At 45.7% G+C, this 6,071-nt stretch overlaps 1 protein-coding gene across 1 annotated transcript in view; it reads right to left on the bottom strand.

Moving 5' to 3' along the window:
- The window catches only part of LOC109924591 (high affinity cationic amino acid transporter 1-like), a 63,351-nt gene extending 59,921 nt beyond the window's left edge, over positions 1-3,430 (bottom strand). Inside the window, exon 1 of the mRNA XM_048598324.1 lies at positions 3,054-3,430. The gene's annotated coding sequence lies outside the window, so the exon portion shown is untranslated. The remainder of the gene's footprint in view (positions 1-3,053) is intronic.
- Between the last annotated feature and the right edge of the window lie 2,641 nt (positions 3,431-6,071).

The following is a 6,071-nucleotide window of genomic DNA, read 5'->3' on the forward strand; positions in this document are numbered from 1 at the left end:
TGCTGTACCGTTCTATGCTAATAATACACCACAGTCGTTGGCCTGGGGACCAGAGCAGACGGTCAGTGGCTCGCGTGCCCAGTCAGACCACATGTGGGAGGCCCCTGCATTGATAATACTGCAGGCACTTTATACAAAGAGTGCAAGGTTTATCACTTTAACTTTATTTCTTATTTTACTCACTTATACTATGAATAACTGAAGGTTAAGGTATCTTTTTTCTTTATTTCTCTATTTTGTATCTAAGATTTGTATCTAGGTACCATGTACCCAAGATGTTGGCTTGTGGGGTGACATTGTACATTTTACTTGAGTAATGTAAATGTACTCAAGTAAATGTACTTGAGTCCACATGACAATAAACCTAATTCTAAATCCTAAGGAGGCGGCTATTAAGCCCATCAAGTCTATACTGACTCTTTCAAAGAGCAATCCAGTTAGCCCTGCTATTTTCCCACACTGCAGCACTTTTAAAATTTCAAGTATTTAACCAACTCCTTTCTGAAAAATCATAATGGGATCTGTTTCGACGTGCCCGTCAGACAGAACGTTCCAAATCCTAACCACAGGTTGCATAAGAACCATGGTTTCTTATGCCAACTCAAAATCATTTTCCAACCATCTCAAACCCTCATCTATTGGAGAAATTCTCTTCATTTACTATATTGAAGCCTTTTGCGATTTTAAACACCTCTATCAAAATCTTCTCTTAACTCCCATTATTCTAAAGTAGTTTGGTTTAACCGTACAACTGTAGACCAGTCTCTCTCCCTAACATTGCTGGCAGAATACATGTGAATGCTAGTTAGAGGCACTTTAGCAACACCATGCAGAGACACTCCCTACAAAGCTAGCATTCAGGTTCCAGAGGTATATCATAACACAGTGTTGATTGATAACATACATGGAAACTCTCCAGTGTGGAAGCTGGCCATTCAGGCCATCGAATCCACATCAACCCTTCAGGGAGCATCCTACCAGACCGTTCCCTTTACTTCGCAATTCCCATAGCTAACCTACCTACTTTGCACATCCCTGGACACTATGGGCAATTTAGCATGGCCAATCTACATAACCTGCACATCTTTGGATTGTGGGAGGAAACGGGTGCACCCAGAGGAAACCCACACAAACACGGGGAGAACGTGGAAACTCTGCACAGACACAGTCACCCGAGGGTGGAATCGAACCTGGGTCTCTGGTGCTGTGAGGCAGCAGTGCTAACCACTGAGCCATCATGCCGCCCCGTAAACAATCTACAATAACATCTACAATGTTTTTGATTTATGAGCTTTTTCTTTTTATATGCAATACCTGTACAGATTTGAACTTTGTGGGGAGTTTTGCAGCCCAAGCTTAAAATCAGCCTAGGTTGAGAAAATGAAAACTTTCAACATTACAGCTGTATGAATCATACATGAAATCAATTTTGACAGTTCTTGTGTAGTTACAGAGCAGCACAGAGCTACAAAGACAAATTGTCACTTTTCCTGTACTCTCACTGGTGGACATTTTGTGTGGGAAATGGCAAAGTTGCCACACGGGTAATATACAGAGTACAGTGAGCATCTCCCTGCATCTGACCTTGGAGTTCAGGGAATTGCTTGAAATGAGAAGGCTTCCATTGCCTAGAACGAGCATAAAAGCACAGAATACTCCCAGATGCACTATTATGATGATGCAATACGGGATAGATTTACAAATGAGGAGACCTCTGGATTGCACACTCCCAGAATAATCATCATTCTGAATTTCTCTCGTGTTGCTGCCTCTCCGAGGTTCTCTCTGCAGGTACTAAGTTTTCTGTAAATAGACCGATGTTTCACTCGGGCAGCTGCGACTGTCCTTCAGAAGCTTGGACTGTGCTCAATTGGGACTGCCTTGGTTTCACAGCAGTTTGCCAGACTGAAGAATGTATGCTTTGGGTTTCAGAATTAGACAAGACAACATACAAAGCAAGGCACTCTACCAGCAGTGTAACTCTCAGTTTTCTACTTTTGGGTTGTTACTGCATTATTAGTTTTTAAAAAATGCTACTAGATTTACACGCACTAAATAAGAAATGTCACGACACAGTACATAGACACCATGTTGGAAAGTAAAGCGACATCTGATCTCTAACCAACACTGAATCTAGTTCCAAATTGAGAACCTAATAAAAGCAAACCACTGGTCAGGTGGCATAATAATATTCATGACTTATTTCGCAAGCTTGAATTTACACTTTTATTTCTAGCAACCTAAATCAAATGAAAAATGTTCAATAGTTACAAAGCACCAGTTTTTACTTCTGATTTCCATTAACAATATTTTGCTTTTTATTAACAAAATACAAATCAAATTGCAACCAAGATTAATTTGTTGACTGCTCTTACAACAGAACATAAAAAAGGTTGTACCAAATATTTTAGTTAATTTTCCAGTCTTGACACATTAAGGTGCTACATCCAACAGTAAGACTCTTATGCTGAGGTCCTCATTTTCAGCACAGGTCAATATTCAGAATGCAAACTTATTTTATTGTCATACTGCAACTGTCCAACTGCAAGCCCACGTCTTAGGAATGAATAAATGAAATACCCCATAGCATCTGGCCGATAGAATGGATCTTTCGCTCCATCTGGAATGTGAGTCGTCAACTGTAAGCTACATATCTCCAAATAAATTAAAATCTAATTGATTATTTGAAGTAATTGTAATTGCAATTGGTTAAAAAGACGATTGAGGATAAACAGTAACCGCAGATGCCGGGGACAAACACACTGTTTTGCCTCCAAGTGTCGGGAAGTTTCATCCGTTGTGTTTACATTGAGTAATTGCATCATCCTCCAAACCAGAGGCTTTCGCTAGCAGCCATGTGGCTATTGCTACTTCTCCATTGAAGCCTTCAGAAAATTCCCATTTGCGGGCAAACCCCGACCGAACAAAACCGAATCCGGGAAGGAAGTGTTTTATAAATAAAATTTATGGAAGGCTGGTCATCAGAGAGCTTCGAGCGCCTGCAGAATCCCGCACATACACACAAAAAGCTCGAATTAAAACGTGGCGCTTACCTTCCCTGGGCGGAAAAGGGCTTGGCTCCACTTTACAGCAGCTTGCTCACGAGCACACTGGCTTCAGACAGAAGCGGCGATAGTGCAGTAGCGAGTAATGTTCACACACTGTGCAAATATAAAACAAAACACAAACACACACGCACACGGAAAGATGTTAAGTAAAATGTTGCATTGCCGAGTCCGGCCTGCCCGCGCTATTACAGAGGCGGCTCCCAGGGACTTTGCATGATATCAGTGGCAGCACCTCCCCTTCTGCGTGTAGCGCTTAACGTATCGTCGCTCCTTCACCAATTTTACTAGCGTATACTTTGCCTGTGTTTGGACACCTGACTTTAGCTGCTGTAGCCTCTCTGGTCAACACAATCAATCAGAATTGAGGAGGGCGGATGTATTAGGTTTTCCGTTCTGGTGGGAAAGAAAGAATAACTTAAACCTAATTCTTATCTTTCTATATGTACTGTGTATGAAATAAGCGGATCGTTTTTACAGATTCCTACATATGCAATGACCCTGAAGAGGTCAAACTTGACTCGTGGGGGGAGATGGGGGTTGGTTCCTGGCTTTTGACTAATCAAACACCTCCTCCCTCACCCCCATCCCAGGCCCCAAGAAGACTTTCCACATCAAGCAGCTGCTCACCTGCACATCTGCTAATGTGGTATACTGCATCCACTGTACCTGTTGTGGCCTCCTCTACATCAGGGAAACCAAACAGAGGCTTGGGGACTGCTTTGCAGAACACCTACGCTCGGTTCGCACTAAACAACTGCACCTCCCAGTCGCAAACCATTTCAACTCCACCTCCCATTCCGCAGATGACATGTCCATCCTGGGCCTCCTGCAGTGCCACAACAATGCAACTCATATTCCGCTTGGGAACCCTGGAGCCCAATGGTATCAATGTGGACTTCACAAGCTTCAAAATCTCCCCTCCCCCCACCGCATCCCAAAACCAGCCCAGCTCATCCCCGCCTCCCTAACCTGTCCTTCCTCCCACCTATCCCCTCATCCCACCTCAAGCCCCACCCCCATCTCCTACCTACTAACCTCATCCCGCCCCCTTGACCTGTCCGTCCTCCCTGGACTGAACTATCTCCTCCTTACCTCCCCACCTACACACCTTTACTGGCTCCATCCCCGCCTCTTTGATCGGTCTGTCTCCTCTCCACCTATCTTCTCCTCTGTCCATCCTCTACCTGCCTCCCCCTCTCTCCCTATTTATTTCAGATCCCCTTCCCCTCCCCCATTTCTGAAGAAGGGTCTAGGCCGGAAACGTCAGCTTTCCTGCTCCTCTGATGCTGCTTGGCCTGCTGTGTTCATCCAGCTCTACACCTTGTTATCTCATCCAGGAAGGAACTGAACACATAGAAAGAATTTGTCAGGAATGTGAAGAGCGGAAATTGTCATTCATCACCGGTTGTTGCTTGCAGATGAGAATGACTCTCTTTCACTTTAAGCGTGAGTCTGTAGGTGAGTATACAGACTGACACAGCTACCGCAGGCTCTGCTACACTTGGGGCAGGTGGTGGTCACGCGCCTTTCCATGTTTTTGCCTGGCTTCCATCTTTATCCCAACGGCAAATCTCAAGATGCTCAATGCCTTCCCAAATGCTCCTCCTCCACTTTGTATGGTTTTAGGGCCAGTGATTCCCAGGTGTCTGTGGGAATGCCGCACTTCACCAGGGAGGCCTTAAGGCTATCACTGAAGCGCTTCCTCTGTCCACCTGGGGCTCACCTGCTGTTTTGAAGCCTGGAGTACTGCACCCGCTTGGGAAGTCTCATATTGATCATGCAGACGACATGCCCAGTCCATTGTAGCCAATCAAGGGTGGTCAGTACCTCGATGCTGGGGATATTGGCCTGGTGTTGGTGCATCTTTCTTCCCAGTGGATTCGCAGGATCTTGCACAGGCAGCACTGGTGATACTGCTCCAGCACCTTGAGGTGTCTGCAGTAGACAGTCCATGTCTCAGAGCCATACAGGAGGACAGGAACCACCACAGCTCCATAAACCTTGAGTCTGGTGCCAGACCTGATGCTGTTGTCCTCGAACACCCTTTTCCTCAGGCAGCTGAAGGCTGTGCTAGCACACTGGGAGTGATGCTGGATCTCTTCATCAATAGCTGCTTTGGCTGACAGGACACCCCCAAGATATTGAAAGTGTTAAGTGTTCTCTAAGGTGTCGCTGTGGACCTCAATGATTGGGGGTTTGCTCCGCAATGCCAGGCCAGGACCTTCATCTTGCAGATGTTCAGGGTGATAGCCATGCTCTCATATGCCTCCGTAAAGGTGCTGATGATGGTCTGGCCTAGATCCTCTGAGATTGCACATAGACAAACATCATCTGCATACTGCAGCTCAATGTGACTGGTTGGGATGACTTTGGTTTTGGCTTGAAGTTGGCAGATGTTGAATAATTTCCTGCAGGTTCTGTAAGTGAGCTCCACTCCAGCAGGGAGCTTGTCAATGGTGAGGTGAAGCATTGCAGCAAGGTATATTGAGAACAGTGTTGGGGCGATGATACAGCCCAGCTTGACACTGGCCCCAATGGGGAATGGTTCATTGGTGGATTTGACTGTCTTTACCATGACTTCCATGTTATCATGGAGCAGGCGAAGGATGGTGACAAACTATATGTTGCAACCAAAGCAGAGAAGGATGCTCCATAATGCTTCCTGACTGACAGTGCCAAAGGTGGTAGGTTCTTTTCTCTGCGTTTCTCCAACAGCTGTCGTGTGGTGCAAATCATGTCCGTTGTGCTCCTCTGTGGCTGAAAGCCACACTGCGACTCAGGGAGGAGTGCCTCAGCCACAGGGAGGAGACGGTTGAAGGAGACGGTTGAAGAGGACGTTGGTGATGAGTTTTCCAACGGTCAACAGCAGGGAGATTCCCCTGTAGTTACTATAGTTGGACTTGTTCCCTTTTTTGAAATTACTCATCTTGGAGCTCTCCTGGGATACTCTCCTCCTTCCAGATAAGGCAGACAAGGGCATGTAGCTGCAGCAAGAGCTCTTTA

Source organism: Rhincodon typus, chromosome 6 (genome assembly GCF_021869965.1).
Source record: "Rhincodon typus isolate 14 chromosome 6, sRhiTyp1.1, whole genome shotgun sequence".
Taxonomy (NCBI): Eukaryota; Metazoa; Chordata; class Chondrichthyes; order Orectolobiformes; family Rhincodontidae; genus Rhincodon; species Rhincodon typus.